General features: G+C 42.1%; 1 protein-coding gene across 1 annotated transcript in view; it reads right to left on the reverse strand.

Moving 5' to 3' along the window:
* LARS2 (leucyl-tRNA synthetase 2, mitochondrial) overlaps nucleotides 1-17,913 on the reverse strand; it is a 122,991-nt gene that overhangs the window by 83,753 nt on the left and 21,325 nt on the right. The window lies entirely within an intron of this gene.

Consider the following 17,913-nt stretch of genomic DNA (forward strand, 5'->3'; position numbering starts at 1 on the left):
GGCGGCTCTGCGCCTGCGCCGTTCTGTGCGCATGCGCAGTGGGGCGGTGTGTGTGGGGCGGGGCTGGGCAGTGCTTGTCCCACGCTGCCGGGTCGGGCTGCTGGGTGAAGGTATGGGGTGCGATGGTCCTGCGGCTGCTGGATGCTGCTGCGTTGTGAAGGGACGTTGTAGTGCTGGGTTTGTTTTGTTTTGTTTTCCTTTTTTTTCTAATGAGAAAAAAATAAAGCAGAAGTCAATAAAGACAATTTAGAGCAGCGTAATTAATTCTAGCTCTGGCTGGAAAATGTCTTACCCAGCTGTCAACACTATACAGTTCAGAGTTGTTTGTAATTACTGCAAGTTGCTTGTCATAACGGACAAGGAACAAGAAATACATTTATTTAGTCCTGTGGATTGTGCCCTTTTGCTTCCAGCAACAACTGGCTCTTTAAGTTTTTAAACCGTTTTATTGAGCGCTGTTTTTCTGCTGGAATTTAGATCAACACATTCTGTTTGTGCAACGCAATGCTTACATTAAGGTGAAGCTTCTTGTCTGCCAGAGCCAAAGCCTTCTTATGTGACTAAAAATACGTGTTTACCAAATAAACTTTCTGCTTGGCTGTGTGTACCTGTCAAGTCTGTTTATGCTGTAAGATTTTTGCCACAAAAGCAAACTGAGAGCAGCTCTGATACTTGCACTGCTTATAAACAAACTACTGCAACTCTGCCAGAGCTGTACATATAATTTTGGTATGCAGGGGACAGACACGGGTCAGTCCTCACCTGAGACCTTGCTCCAGGATCTTGTGAGCAGCAGCAACATGTCTGCATGTTGAAGGATGATGTTCTGCACACCTATCTAGATAGGATCAAAGTGATACTGGCTTAGTTCATTCAGGGATTGGCTTCTTATTTACTTACGCGGCATGTGGGACTTGAGAAGTCTGTCCCTGATCCATGAGCTCTCCTGATTCTCTTGAATTTTCTGATTCAAGAGCTCATATCCCCTAGTTCTCTGCCCAAGGTTACTACCTGTTAGACAGAGAGATAAGCGAGCACTCAACCCAACCCGTGCCTTGCCTATCAAGATGAACCATAGTGGAATTCAATTCTCATTCATACACTGGGCTGTAAACTATGACAGTAGACAGATCTGCTTTGTGATCTCTGCTGGATTCAGCTAGTTCCCACTTCTAAAGGGAAAAGAGCTGCCAGTCCCTGCGGGAAGCTTCTTTACTTTGTGAATAAAGCACCTCTCACCTCAACCTGGGACACGATATGGTAGAGATCAGACTGAATGGAGGTGGCAAAATATGAGAGAATTACTCCATCTTGTCTTTAAAACATTTTGAAAATCCAATTGCTCTCAAATTCAGAATTATCTAAATCTCTGGAATGTTAAAGTACCAAACATTAAACATATTGACCTATATTTCTCAAGGCCTGCCATCAAGATTATAGCTGATTGAGTCGTCAGACGTTGGTCTTATTTTTTAATCCATTCATCTCACTAAAAAAAAAAATGCTTTCTCATCCTCACAATCTGCTTATAATTTCATTCGCTTGAAGCTAAGGATAATCTGTTTAGATGAATACTAAATTAATTGCAATCTTAAATGCCTCCAAGGAAGCTAGATGGATGTTACACAGAAGTGCAGACGTACCATACATTGGGAGCACTTAGGGCTGGGCCCACGTGGAGCCTCAAGCACTTCTATATTCACCAAATTATGCAGCAATTCAAAGTGGATGTGGGTCAAGGTCAGGCATTCATCATAACACTGTTGAGATGTGCATGCTGCTAAAGTAGGTACTACTGGAGGGGGGGGTCAATGGATGGAGATTCTCTTGAACAACAACACTACACTGAGGTCTGCCTACATGCACCACTTAGCATCCACTATTTAAAAAAAAAATAAAATGGAGAAAAATAAGGAATAAATATCATTTTCAATTACTCTTTAGTTCCCTCTGGGAGGAGTTGGTGGTATGATTCTTGTAGCAATTAGACAGATCACTGCAATAGAAAAGACATTACAACAAAGGTGCAATAACAAAAGGACCAGGACAATGGAAAGGTGCTACAAGGGAAGGAAAGAAGATTGGTCACCTATACCAGAAGATTCTAGGTTTGCAAAAGAAAGCTTCAGCAAGGAGAACCCTCCAGAAAAAAATCCTTCCCTTGTGGCAATCAGCCCTTAAATGGGGTCTAGAAGAGGTACAGCCAGGCTCCACCCCTTCTGGTCACACAGCTGAATTGCCTTCACCTGTGCTCCATGGCTGACTCAGTGCTTGCCTCGGGTGATCAATCAGTGGTTCAGGCCATGACTCAACAGTTCCCATACAATTCTGATTAGCTGGGGGTTGGATGTTAGTAGAGGATCTTCAAGGTCCTTTCCAACCCAAGCTATTCTCTGATTCTTTGAAAAACAAGTAAAAAACATTCAGCACAGGTTTCAGTTATGTATTATTTCAGGACAGATAGAAGATGACTTCTGTCAGCAGTAGATACTACTAGGACCTTACTCCAAGAATACACTGATCTTTTCATTTGTGTCACTCTCCCACTGATTTTACTGAAGCTCATTCCGCTGCATGTGGATTCTGATAGAGAGGAAGGTAGACAGTATCAGATGAAGCTAAACAAGATGCGTGATTGTCTCTAAACAAATTAAAAAGAAGTGAGGTAAACTGAGATCAATCAAAAACAGACACAGAAAGAAAGAAGAGCAAAGCTATTTTGAGCAGCATGATAATCCAGGAAGATAAAAAACACATGCACATGTATGCTGATATCTGGCATTTGGGCTTGCTCATTGGTTTAGTCATGATAAAATTAGTAGAGTTCCCAATCTGCTAAGCACTAATTATTTGGAATCACCATTTTAAAAGTTTTCACTGAGATTCAGTGTCACCAAGAAGTTCAAGAAATTGCATATGGTCTAAGGAGAAAAGCCAAACACACATTAAAGCTTTCTTCCAAATGCTGATACTAACGTTTCCTTACTTTTTTTAACATATATTTTCCTCACTCACCAACAGCTGATGCACCTTTTCTGTCTTCTGTGCCCTATCTGCATGTTCTGATGGATGTAAGGTTAGCCAAGTTGTGAAAGTGGAATAATTTACCTGCTACGTTTAAGACAAACACAAAAAGAGTCAGGGAAAAAGACCGGGGCAGTGATGCTTTTAGAGGGCTTGAGATACTGCTGAAGATTACAGAGGGTTTAGAGGCTACTGTACTTCTGCTTTGTTCTTTAATTTCTGTGTACATGAGTTGAATAAATGCAGTAGCAGAGTTTATACCAAGTACATTGCTACATTCAATGTCCAGATGTGCCAAGGACTCCAGCCAGAATATCAAACTATGAAGCCTTCAAATAGTAGGGTGTACTGTAACGTAGTGAATGCAAGAGATCCTCAGACTTTTCCAAACTGGGGACCTACCCACTCTCCCATTATCCCCACCTTCCCAAACAAAACCTTGGGTTTGCTTGTTAATCTGGGCCATTTGCAAAGACTCATTATGAGAAATTAGTGATACAATGACATTAGTATTTACCTTTCTGTGAACTTTAATAGTAAGTTATTTTCTATGTGGCTGGTAGTCTTCTGTTTCTTTTTTCATGCTGGAACTGCACAGCATTTGCACTGCCTTGTTTGTTAGCATTTTTATTAATCAACACAAAGCCCGGAGATAATTTAGTCATTAGATAATTCATTAGTTCCTGTATGAGGAATCTGCAGAAGTGCCCCAGTTGTCTGTCACTTAAATAGACACGCTTTCCACATTTCTGTATAAGTTACTAGAGTTGATGTTAGTGTTTCCTGGCATTGTTCTTTTGCTCCAGTATAAAAATATTTCTGGTATTTTTCTGGCTTCCTTTGAAAAGAGAAGTAACAGGCAATACTTAGAGTAAAAAATAATGTTTATTGACTGCATATTTCAAATCCAGCCTTGTTTCATGTAATTAGTTTGCTTGTTGTTGTTGTTGTTTTTCCACTAGACTCCTTTAGAACTGCTTTTGCTTATGAATTTCATTTTCACTTTATTAACATATATGTGTATTTAGAGGTTTTGCTTTAAAGCATAAGGTCAGATAACAAACACAGGTGACTGAATTGCAGAGGTGTAAAGAGTAGCACTAGAGAATATAAAAAAAAATAATTAATAGACTATATAATTAAAAAAAAAAAAAAAGCCAACAACCTTCTCTCAAAGCCCTATCTCCCGTCTGAGACCAGATCTCAAGGGGAAGAATTCCAAATGACAAGTTAAAGTGTACCTGTTAAATAATAATTTAACTTGTACCTGTACAAGTTAAATGCGTACCTGGAGGTGAAGAGATGTTTGCAAAATCAATACACTTTTGGTTGTTGTTTTCTTTCCTTCATCAACAATCCAATTTTCAAGCAAAGTAATCCATGCTGTTTATCCGCCTTGGCCACCTTCTAATTCACTGGCACAATTTTGTTGTTGTTCAAAGCTAGTTAGACATAGCGAAGAGCAAAACTACACTTATGCAGCATTCAGAGCTTGATGTTTCTTACCTTTAATCTGAAAAAAAAACAAGGATGTTTTAAAGATCTCTGAAGTTCTAAGCTGTCCTAGTGAACCAGTGGACTCTGCTAGTGGTGATGTACTGTCAGTAAGTTGTCCACGACTCAGATGCATCTGGCACTGATAGCCTCTCTTTTTTACACGTTGGAGCGCAATTCTTGGAGCTAGGCCGCAGAGTAGGACAGCAGGGAAATCAAACAGTTGCCTGTCCCATCAGGGAGGTGAATTGGCTTGGCAAAGGGCTCAATGACTGCCAGAGCCAGAATGAAGCCAGGGATCATCCAATTGAGAGCAGTGTAGGGATGTGAATGGAGCAGGAGAAAAATGATGAAACCTGTCCCTTTGGGTTGGACAGGAGATTGTTGGGCTGTCTTGGTCCCTATCACCCTCTTTCACAGAAAAACTGTGATTTACAACAGCGTGCACTACCGCATCAGAGAAGAAAGAGTAAACAGAGTAAATGAACCCCTTGTTGTGTGATGATGTTTCTTTTCTCATGTTAAAATAGGTGGAGAATGGACACTTTCCATTCACTATAACAACCTGCTTTTTACACTGATGGCCAAACTTCATCATAGCAATTATCCAACATCTAGACTGCACTTAAACTTTCTAATGATATCTGACAGCAGGAAACAATCTGAGTGCTGGATAAAATCATCCTGCACACCAGGGTTGTCTTTTCAGCTGTTAGCAGGCTTCAGGAAGGACAGCAGTAGAACAGGATGAAAATATCTCAGTCTTAAAATTAATGAAGCAAAAAAAAAAAAAAAGATCTGTATTGGGTGGAAAAGTTAAAATACTAATTTATACTAAAAAGCTCATTGCAGCTTGGAAATTGTTGTACATGCACACTTAAGTATGTGTGTAGATACTGCCTGCATATATAAAAATATAGCAGACATATCACATATAAACATGCCCCACATGGAACAAAATGTGATTTAGGTTTTTCATTTCCCTGTATTTCTACATACAGTGTAATTACTAAAGGAGAAAGAATGATTGCATTATTCTTGCTAGCTGAACTGAAAACAAGATGAAAGGAGCCCATGTTTACCAGGGAGCACAGTGCTAGAATAACCTGATAGCTTTCCCTAAATGAGATAATGGATTTTCCAAAATTGAAAATGTGGTAAATCTCATTTGGACCTTAGTAAAGCACTTGATACACTCCTAAATGGCAAAATAGTAATGAAGCAAAAGAAGTTGGAGATTACAGAGGACATGAAAGGCAGGAAGGAATTGACTGATGGAAAAGAGCAGAGGAAAGGGAAGAAGAGACAAGAGCCAAGAAGCAAGTTACTGAAAAGTTACTCAAGGGTCACTTTTAGGACCAGTGCTGGTAATATTTTCATTACCTACACAGGAATATGAATATGATAGGTGTGCTATTGAAATCTGAAGATGAAGGAACACAGCTAATACAGAAGACAACAATCGTATATTAAAACCTTTTTGACTTGGACAGGTACATAAATGGGAAACAGTGTTTGATTAGAAGACAATGTAAGGATGTGCACTTCAGGGTTAATGAGAAATTTCTTCTCTAAGTGAGAAGAGCTGACTCAGGCAGACAGAATTCTGGGTATCATAGATGATCACCAGATAACTATGAATCAACTGTGGAATGAAGCTGTGAAATAGGTGGACATGCTCATAGCGCACTTCAGACAAGGTATTTCCAGCAGAAAGAAAGTTTCATTGTAAAGGCATGGATGAATGCACATCTGCAACACAGTATACAGTCCCTGCCACATTTCTGTAAGAAAGATGAATTCATCTGCAATGAATGCAGAGAGGTACCACACAGCGTGTTATATGAGAGGTGACGTAAAGCACTGCTGAGACTGCATGCTAAAGGCTACGGCAGGATACTGACTTACATCTAAGAATGTATTGCTTGGGTTATTACCAAGAACAGGGAAGAACCATTTAAGGAAACTAATAATAAAACCTAGACATACTGCATTTAGACTAGAAAGAAAATCAGATTCTCACTACTGCATCAGAGAGGTCCTGTAACAACTTTCCACAAGAGTGGAAACAACCTCCCTCTTCCAATAAACTGCACTACTTTTAGGACAAAATTCAACCCATTAGCAGAAAAGGTGATGTGACATGATCTCTGTAGAGAGCTGGGGTCTGGTCTGTGTTTGGTAATAGAGGAGGCCCCTTGAAGTACTGTAACTTATTTCCCTGGAAAAATTCTGAATTACCTTCTGAAGTGACCTTGCCCTATAGACATGAGCTTTGAATCACATCCTGCAGTATAGTGGGGAGCCTGAAGGTCCTACAGGTGCAAAGCTGTAAATCGCTTTCTTCTGACCCCTCAAAACTGCTTATGCTTTAATAAAAAAGTTAACTTTTGAAAGGGGGAAAGTTCCTTAGCATATTTTTCAGAAAAAAACCTTCCTGCATAGCTTGCAGGCATACCAGATGTACCAGATAAGCTCATTCAGCATTCTTTATTTATGTTGAAATGATGTGATGAAGATGGGCAGGAGAGGATGTTCTGTGCTTTCCTGTCCCAAAAAGAAGATTCAAGCAAAGGATATGCAATTTCAGCAAAGGATGTACCTTCATTCATTCCTTATCGACATAAAATCACTTGTTCACACAAGAATGACCTAAGCCTGGGAACAGTGGTCATGGACTCAATGCCTTTCCCTATTAGCATTTTTTAATAATTGAACCATGACAACACCTTGCTGTTGGGTGATAAAGGAGGCATTGAAGTACAGCAAAAGGCAAGCAGACAGTTTTGTTGTGCTAGGACACTGTGCCCACTTTCTGCGTAAAGCAACCGGCTCACTTTCTCCATAGGCATGCACAAAAGGAACTGCACCACATGGAGCCCATGCTGGGCATTGCTCTGGAGGCACTGTTGGCCAGGGCCTATTTTAGTTGAGGAAGGCTTTTCACTTTCAGAAAGACCATCTGGTGGCAATGCAAGGCATCTAAGTCAGAGCCTCCTTCTCTTCATGGACTTCAGGGAACTAGCCTGGTTTAAGGATCGCTTTTGTAAATGCTTTTGTTTTCAGCTGTGCCCTCTGGACGTGATGGACTGTTGTAAAGCTGGTTGCAGGATACCTCTGCATTTTAGAATTATTATTTTATGTACCAATCTGCTGCTTCTCATCGTGCCTGTGTGGGGAGGAGAATCTGCAGAAAGGCCAGCAGTGCAGAAGTGTTTTTGGTGAAAAAATGGTGTGATGTTCAGTGCAAGTCTGTGTGCCACACTACTGATGCAATAAGGACTCTGTGATCAACAAACACAATAAATGAAAAACGTGAGAGTTCCAGGAGGAGTGCTAATAATCTGTTGTCAGGCTCAGCCCAATGGCAAAGAAGAGAGGGGACACAAATACCAGTTTGAGAGACCAAGTCTCAGAAAGGGGTTGTACCAGTGGCACAGCCTGCAGTTGTGGCCACGCGGGCAGCCACATGGCTGCTCCAACTTGTACAGCTTGAAAGCCTCAAGGATCCCACATCTGGGAATGGTGACAGCTATTTAGCTGCGAGGCCAGCAGAGACCATTGTGCTGCTTTAGATTACTGCAGATATTACAGCTGGAAAAATTATGATGCTATTATGATCCCCTTCTGTCTCATACAATTACAGATACCTTCTATTCTTTATTAGCACTGTTTGCAGCTCTGAGCACTGCTAAAGGAATTTTTAATTTAATTTTCCTTGGAAAGAAAGCAAAAAAGGACTGGTGAAGCATTGTACATGCCGTTTGAAGTCTGATAGTTTTTCCTAATGATCATCTACTATGACTTAACTTTAATCTTTTCTTTCTTTCTTTCTTTTTTTCTATTTTTATTAATTTATTGATGTTGCTATCAAACAGATCTATCTTAATCCCTTGTAGACTATGGAGATAATAAGTTCATTTCATAGAATGATTGTGGTTGTTATCTACAATACATGCACTATTCAAATTCATTGGTACTAGATAGAAATCCTTTTGTTTCCCAATGATAAGACTAATAGGAGAATCAAATGCACTGTAATGCTTCCATACCAACTGACACCACATATTCGGATCTGATGTTATTAAACCCACCACTCTATTTCTAGCTGAAAATAAAGAAAATGATATCACAGAAACTATATAAGAGAATGGAGTATACTGCTGCTTAATAGAAGATGCTTGAGATTTATATGCTATATCTAAAAAAAAGAACAACTATTTTAAATCTTAGGCACTTGTATTTCACCAAAGGCTTTTTACGTGGCTGCAATTTTTTTAATGGTTGAGAGTGTCTCTTTGGAGAGCAAGGCTCATTTTAGATTCTGTTCTCATAAATAAACAAAGACAAATTGTAGTCTGGAATTCAAGGCAAGTTTGCCTCTAGCTGTGCAGACCCACAGTGATTCTCAGGTGACCTGTCGAAGTGTCCTGTCTTTGTGTCCTGTGTAAGGAGTTCAGGATTGCTTCAGCAATCAAATCAAACTTTCTTTAGTTCAGTCTGACCTTGTGAAAAACAATTTGCACAGTGAACAAAATGCCAAGACACCATTCAGATACTCTGTATATAAAAACATGCAGATTCCTACTTTTGAGTCTTCGTGCTTCTGCAGGTTTTTCTGGCTGTATTATTTCCTGTGCTAAGTGCTAAGACTAAGCAGTGCATATAATGTTTACAGTTTTGACATTTTGCAAACCCAATACTTATATCATTACCTTACACTAATTTAAACATTGTTTTCTACTCTTTACCATATGGAAGCCCAGTAGATGAGTAACAAATAGAAAGCAGATTGATATCTAGAATTTCCAGCACACATTAGCACTGCTTTTACATTAATGGGATGCTCAGATTCCTTAAAGACTGTTCAGGATTTTTAGTGCCTATCTTTTCATAAATCTGGAAAGACGAATGGAGAAATAGGAAGACAAAAAGGTGTATAAGAAGTCTGCAGCATGCCTTTAGACATGCCATCAGAGAGGAGAAATGAAATTCAATTTTTTATGAAAATTTAGAAACTCTAAAATGGTCCATAACACATATGCAAAAGGTGATTCTTGGGCAGTCCTATGGCTCAGTATCTTATGAAATACCATACGCACACTGAATGATTTCTATCCCTTAGGATAGTAGACAGTCTTCGCTTTCTAATGATATCAACAAATCCATTCCTGCTTTAGTGCCTCCAAGGATTTTCTGCCTCAAGCTAGACACAGTTTCAGTTCTGTAGACTTACTGTTCAAGGGCTGCACGTAAATGTAGTTTTTGGAGATAAAATTCATGTTTTAAGAAAGACAAATCTTTTGAATGTCTGGCATATTGTTCTGTATTTTCAAATTGTAGCTACTATTTGTAAAATGTTGGTGTGAGAAGCTACCACGTGGCATGTGTTTATTGGGACTCATTTTCCTAGAAGTAAGGAAGACACAGGAACATGATAACTACAGTTTATTGGTTACTTAGCTGGTTGACTGATTATCTACCTGCTGAAAAGAGAGTAAGAGTGCTTTTTGTTCTGGTCTCCTAGATATCACATGGTTAAAACTCATCATCAGGCTTTGTGAACAATTAGTCATTAAATTTACAATTATAGAATCATAGAATCACTTGAATTGGAAGGGATCTTTAAAGGTCATCTAATCCAACTCCCCTGCATCTACAGCTAGGTCAGGTTGCTCAGAGGCCCGTCTCCAGGGACAAGGCATCCATCACATCTCTGAGGAACCTGTTCCTATGCTTCACCACCCTTATTGTAAGAATTTTTTTCCCTATATCCCATCTAAATCTCCCCTCTTTCAGTTTGAAACTGTTTTCCCTTGTCCTGTAACAACAGATCCTGACAAAGAGTCAGTCCCCTTCCTTCTGCCCGCCTTTGATACCAAAAGGCTGCTTTCAGGTCTCCCCAGAGCATTCTCTTCTCCAGGCTGAACAGCCCCAGCTTTCTCAGCCTGTCCACCCAGGGGAGGTGTTCCATCCCTTGGATCATTTTTGTGGCCCTCCTCTGGATGTGCTCCAACAGGTCCACGTCTCTCCTGTACTGAGGACTCCACATCTGGATGCAGTACTCCAGGTGAGGCCTCACCAGCACAGAGCAGAGGGGCAGGATCACCTCCCTCGACCAGCTGGCCATGCTTCTTTGGATGCAGCCCAGGATACAGTTGGTTTTCTGGGCTGTGAGGGCACACTGCTGGCTCGCGTCCAGCTTGGCATCCACCAGTACCCCCAGGTCCTTTCTGGCAGGACTGCACTCCATCCTTACATCCCCCAGTTTGTACTGATAGTGGGGGTTGCTATGACCCAGGTGCAAGATCTTGCACTTGGATGTGTTGAACCTCATGATGTTCTCTTGGGCCCACTACCCCAGCCTGTCTTGGTCCCTCTGGATGCCATCCTATTCCTCAGGTGTGTCAATTGTTCCCCCACAGCTTGGTGTCATCTGCTCACACTTGCGGAGGGTGCTCTCAATTCCTCTTTTGATATCATTGATGCAAATATTAAAGAGCATCAATCCTTGAACTGACCCTTGAGGGACAGCACTCATCACCCATCTCCATCCAGACATTGAGACACTGACCACCACTCTCTGGGTGGATCTTGCAACCAGATCCATCAAACGGCCCACATTTCAAATCCACATTTTTCTGATTTAGAGAGGGATGTTGTGGTGGACCATGTCAAAGGCCTTACTGAAGTCCATGTAGACATCAATGGATCTTCCCTTGTCCACTGATACAGTAACGTTATCACAGAAGGCCACTAGATTATTCAGTTAAGGACTTGCCCTTGGTGAAGCCATGCCAATTGTATCACCTCCCTGCCTTCCATATGCCTTAACATAGTTTCCAGGAGGATTTGCTCTATGATCTTCTCTGACACAAAGGCGAGGCTAACAGGGTGGTAGTTCCCTGGGTTTTCCTTACTACCCTTCTTAAAAATGAGTCAACATTCCCTTTATTTCCAGTGACCAGGGACTTCACCTGACCACCATGACTTTTCAAATATCATCAAGAGTGGCTTGGCAACTATGTCAACCAACTCCCTCAGTACTCTGTGATGCATCTGAATGGGACTTATGGATGTTCAGATTCTTCAGGCAGTCACAAACCTGATCTTCACTTACAGTGGAAGCGACACTGCTCCCTAAGTCCCCACCTTCCAACCCATCCTTTTGAGAGGTGTGTGAAAAGCAGTTGCCAGTGAAGACCCTGGCAAAAAAGTTGTTGAGTACCTCAGCCTTCTCCTTATCTGTTCTTACTAGCCTGCCTGTGTCATCCTCTAGAGAGGTACACCCTCTTGGGCTTTCTTTTCCTGGTTCATGTATTCGTAGAAGCCTTTCACATTCTTCTCTGCACCCTTTTCCAAGTCCAGTTCCAGTTGCGTCTTGGATTTCCTGCCCTCATCCCTATGCAGCCTAGCAGCAATTCTATACTCCTCCTAGGATACCTGTGCCTGCATCCACTGCCTGCGTATTTTCTTCTCTTGTTCTAGTTTGACCAGCAGGTCCTGGTTCAGCCACGCTGGTTTTCTTTCTTCCTGACTCCCTAGAACCTGGGAATGGAGAGCTCATGTGCCCTAAGAAAAGCTTCCTTAAAGATCTGCCAACACTTCTCCCCTACTTTGTCCTTGAGGACAGTTTCCCTGGGGGTTCTGTTGACTAACTTCTGTTCTTCATATAGGGGACAATACCGCCTCCCCTCCACCTCCGCCTGTCCCTTCCGAACAGCTTGTAGCCATTGATAGACACACTCCAGTTGTGGAAATCAATCCACCAAGTTTCAGCAATGGCTACATTGTGGTTTTGCAGTAAAACAGTAGCTTCCAGCTCCTGTTTGTTTCCCAAGCTGCGTGCATTGCTGTAGAGGCACTTCAGCTGTACAGCTGACCTTGTCATCTTCTTGGAGGATAACTCCTTCATTCCTTTGAAGTTTTTCCCTTGAGTTTCCTTGCTCCCTTCTCCTATTTCCTCAGTGGTCCATGGCTCATTGTTACAAGATTTCAAGTGAGCTGCAGTGTTGCCAGCACATCTTAGGGCAGCAGGTTGAGGGTCCCTACTAGTACCCTGTCCCTCTAACCTACCTATGCCAGCCCACACCTTATCATGGGTAAGCTTGATGTTAACTCCCTCCTTCTTCAAACCTAGTTTAAAGCCCTGCCAATGAGCCCTGCTAGCTTTTCCACAATGACTCTTTCCTGTTTGAGAGATGAAACCCATCAGGTGAACTCAAGCCTGATGCCATCCATGTAGGCCATCCCATTGCCAAAAAAACACTGAATTATGGTGATTGCACCAGCCACGAAGCCCAGTGTTTATAGATTGGATCCTACTTCTTATTTCGGTGTCCTTAGCCACTACAGGAAGCTGAGATGAGAAGATGACCTGTGCCCTCGATTCTTTTGGCATCCTGTTGAGAAGGAAATTTGTTGGCTTCTTCATCATTATAGATCCCCTTTCTGTTTCCTTCTTTCCCCCTAAAATGTAGGGGAAGCAGCAGGTTTTCCTTACCTGGACTGAACCTATTCAGCGATATTCCATGATTTTCATGATTGCAAAGATCAATAAAGAAGTAAAAGGTGTTTTGTTTTACTTTTTTTCATTTTACATAAAGCCCTTTATTTAGAAGCTGAGGAAAGGTAGCACAGTATATAGTGTCTCAGGAAATCTAGAGTTTTCCTCAGCCTGACAGTAGCCTGCTGGATGATCTTGCATTAGTTCCTTCACTTTTGGGTTTCAAATACTTGGCTCCCGCTCACCCCAGATCTAAGAGGTTTCCCATATCCAGCGACTTAAAGCTGAGAGGTAGGAATCCCCGTAACATAACAAGAAGAGAGCACACTACTCTAAATTTCAAAGCTTTCATTGAGTCCACAGCAACAGACCTATGCCCTTATCTAGACCTAGTAAAAGCAGATGTTATTGATGACAGGACTCATCTGAAGTAATTTATTAGAAAATACTGGATACACCGCAAAGGAAAGATTCTCGGCCATGACAGGATTTCCCTTATGCTCTAGGAACTAGTGTATAAATGAAAATGCCATCTAGTCTCCTCTGCAAATCTGGGTTCTCACAAAGATAAACGTGGAATAATAACTTTGCTTCAGTCCAAACTGGCAGTTTTTCTTCCCCATTTTTTTTCCTGCAGTCTCTCACCTCCTCACTAAGCTGCTTTTTGTGTTTTAACCTGGCAGGTGGCACAGCACCATACAGTCGTTTGCTCACTCCCCCCCCCCAATGAAAAAAAACAAACCAAAAGTAAGAAGTTGTGGATTGAGATAAAACTATTTACTAAGATAGAGAAAAGGATAGGGATAATAATTACGACAAATATATATACATATCTCAATGTATACAAGTGATGCACAAGCAATTGCTTACCACCCCCCGACCAATACCCAGCTGGACCCCCAATCAGCGGCATGTGCATTTGAATTCCCTTCAAAACTCCTTCCATGTGACGTCATATGGTATGGAATATCCCTTTGGGCAGTTTAACTCAGCTGTCCTAATTCTGTTCTCTTCCAGCTCTTTGGCCCTTCTCTGAGAAGGGCCTTGGCTCTGTATAACACTGCTTAGCAGGCAACTATAAAAAGAGGTATGTTATCAACATTGTTGTTCTTCTAGAACCAAAACATAGCATCATACCAGACACTCTGAAGAAAACAATTCTCTCCCAGCTGAAACTAAGACATGCCTCACTAAATCTTTTTCTGCTCTCAAACCCTTCCAATGACTCTGTCCTTCTGATGTGCATGATTAAAAAATACGATAGGAAAATGCTACCACACAGCAGAATAGGCTCCCTCGTGAATAATCTAAACTGTAAATAAGCAGTGATGGTGTCTTCCCCAGAGATTATAGCTAGACACGACAGACCAAAGGAAGCAGTGGTAGTGATTTTCTCATTAACAAATCTGGAACTACAAGATAGAAGATTTATGAGGTTTACATGGAAGAGATGTGTAGCAGACCTCAAAACTGAACCCAGCTCCCCTGAAGCCCATGCCTATGGCAGAGCATCTCCGCTGATCGCTATTTCTTCCTAACTGCCAACATAAAGGTTTAAATCCAGCTAAGTAGAGCTGAGCACCTTCAGCTCTCACTGATGGAGAGAGGACCAAGGGATGCTCAGCCTCTCACAGGAACATGTTGTCCTTTGCAGGAGGGCCACACCAGCCCTGCTCCAGGCAGGCCAGTGTGGTTCAACCTCCACCACCCCCAAGCTCTATTTCCTGCCTGCGTCAGAGCCTTCTTTTATTTCTCTTGTCTCTAATCTACCAAAAACACGTGTGGGAGTATCTAAATTAAAAATAGATACCTAGGGGAAAAAAAGAAAAAAAAAAAGCAGTTGGAGAGCTGATTTGCAGCTGAATTATTCATCCTCTGTATCCCTCTTATCCCAGGATGGTAGGAGGGCTGTGCAGGTGTGGCCTGGCTCAGGGATTGGTGATGCTGGGGTGAGACAACAACCTTGCATCCGTCTGCTCCCTTGGTCCCATCAGCAGTCAAAATTCCCCACACTGGTCAACTCACCTGTTTTTGAAAACGACAATTTAGTGAAAACACCTTAAAACACTGCTCAGCTCCACTCTATGCTGCCTCTCTTTGCTCACTCCCCCATAACTGGACTAACACAGCTTGGTCCTCACAAAGACAAACAACTGAATTAGTCTAACCTTTTAAAAGGTTACTGGAACATCCTGTTCCATTAACAACAACCCTTACTGGAGAAATACATGAAAAACTGTTGCAGTGCTTTTATTGGCTGCGTATGAGCACCAGCAGCACTTTGGTGTTTTGCCAGCACACTAAATTGCAATTTGTGAGAGGCCAGGAATGATTTTCCTCATGTATCTGCAGGGATAGTCCTCAGTTTTATTTAGTCCCCTGGTAGCTCTGACTGCAGTGTACCTTATAAAAATTGCTGGCAGTTAATTGTCACTTTTTTGCATGGAATTTTTGTAAAGAACATTTTCGTTCCCACTAAGAATCATTAAATTACCAGAGCAATGTAAAAATCAAAACAAAACAAACCTCAGAACGTCCTGAGTCATGAAAGGACAAAAAAATCAGAACTTAACTTCAAAATAGTCCCCATGGTTCCTGCGCAGCACCCTGACTCCCTTGCACGGTGTGATGTGTGTAGTGGTGCAGTCCTTGACCAGTCCTTGACTGGAGCCTTGCGGAATCCCAGCTCAGGTGTCCCCCTGAGGATCCAGCCCTGCTGTGAAATTCACACGTACATGAAATCTGACATGGTTAGGAAAAAAAAAAAAGCAAGCAACTAGGCATTTGCTAGTGCCACTTTGCTTCCAGCAGACAAAACCTCCCAGTTTAAGTGGTGAGATAGGCAGGATGTTAAAAATTTGTCTCACACGATCCCAGCCCAACTCCTCTGGGCAATGGTGGATGGTTTCCATTTCTGTGTACTCTCCTCCTAATGCCTTCCCACTAGCTCTTCTCTCTCTGAGATCTCAGGCCCAGGTTTTTCTTCCACAGTTCCTGTTGTGTACCTCCACAGCTGTCACATTTCCTGTTTCATTCTCACAACCTGGTGTCTCCCATCATCAGCTCACTGACAATCCAGCTGCAGATGTCTTGGAGGTCTGCTAGTGTTTTAGCATACTAATCTTCCCCCACAAAACTTCAATAGCTTCATTCTGAATTACAGTCAGTTGTAGTCCTTCAGAAATATGTAATGAAGAAGAAAGGAAAGACAGTCCCACCTCACTTTGCAGGTATTTGAAGAGGAAGATGGCAATGGCTGCAATAGCACGTTTTCTCCTCCCCTGATCCAGCATGTCTTTTCAATTGCTATGTTAGCTGGTGTCACTGCATAGGTGGAGCAGGAGACTCCAGCTGAGACACCAAGGGACTGCAGCAACCAAAAGCAATGGGAAAACACTCTTGCCCAGCAGCTGTTAGCCAGGATCTGCCCAGTTAAGCACCTGCTACCTGAACAGAAATGTTACAGTCTCTTGCATAAATTTCTCACCTACTTCTGCAGCTCAGGGATACAGGAGGCTGTGCCAGATATCAGTCAGCCTAGGAACTCATCTCAATGTTTTAGCTTTGGCTTCTTTTACTACTTGGCACCAACAGTGTCAACCCTTCACAGTAGGCGATGCTGCTGGGAGTAGGCCTGCTAGCTGTATGGGCCCTGAGCATCCTCGTCTGGTCCATAATGCCAAGTCATTGCCAGAACACAGCCAGAAAGAAGCCCTCCAGTTTTCACAGCTCTCCCTCTTCCTTCTGCTAGATTTGTTGTTGCCTTGCCTTTAGCTGATAAATCTCAGCTGGGAGGCAGCTGTTCACTACCCACTGAAATGGGGCCAATTTCTCCAAAAAGGACCATTCAGTGACAGACCTGCTACTTTCTGTATTCATGCATATCCTCCATACACTTCATTTTTTGCAGCTAAACATCTAGCTTCATGTAAAGATTTGCTGAGCACTGAAAGATAAAACAGGCTGGGAGAGAGGAGAATAGAGACAGAGAATGCAATTTGTGTGATGTCAAAAGAGCACCACACTTTAGTGTTACCTCTGATGAAATGCTGAAGGGCAAGGTGAGAAAATGTACATTTGTTAGCACTGATCATAGTTCTTCCCTGGCTGGACTCACAAAACAGCAAGGACTAAGGGAAAGAGTGAGTGGCATTCTGCTGTGTATTTAAGCATGAATCATCCTCCATCTATGGCAAATCTCTCTTTTTTTTTTTAATGTAGCTGAATTTTCATGAAGGAATATATGAACTTTGGCTACAACAGATGTCATCTTGGAGGATTTTTTTTTATATCTGACTGTAGCCCCAGTATAATAGGCAATGCTGGGCTTTCATCTTTCACCACTACTAGCTATAAAATGCAGAACAGATGATGATTAGCATGCATTACTTAAGAGAAGTTCAGCACTCAGTGAGTCAGGGTACAGCCCAGGAATTATTTGTTGAATAAATTCAAAAATAATCCACTGAAGCACAGACACATTTGAGAACATTGCAGTCTGTTCAGATTCCAAAGAGCCAGTGTGCAGAGAAGATAGCTATGTTAATGTGTTCATCTGGGCTTGCTTGGAGCACTGCAGAAGGATTTGGGGAAAAGGTGGAATAAAGGTGACCAATAGGCATAGGGCCTGGCTTTGGAGAGACAGTTCACAGAAACAGAGAATATCCCAAGTTGGAAAGTACCTATAAGGATAATTGAGTCCAACCCCTGGCTCAACACAGGACCACCCAAAACCCAAATCCAATGTCTGAGAGCGCTGTTCACTTTCTGAACTCTGGTACTTGGGGCCACTGCCCTGGGCAGGCTGTTCCATGCCCACCATCCTCTGGAACAGACCCCATCCCTAACCCCCAGCTGCCCCTCCCCTGACACAGCTCCATGCTGTTTCC

This window comes from Meleagris gallopavo, chromosome 6 (assembly GCF_000146605.3).
Source record: "Meleagris gallopavo isolate NT-WF06-2002-E0010 breed Aviagen turkey brand Nicholas breeding stock chromosome 6, Turkey_5.1, whole genome shotgun sequence".
Classification (NCBI taxonomy): domain Eukaryota; kingdom Metazoa; phylum Chordata; class Aves; order Galliformes; family Phasianidae; genus Meleagris; species Meleagris gallopavo.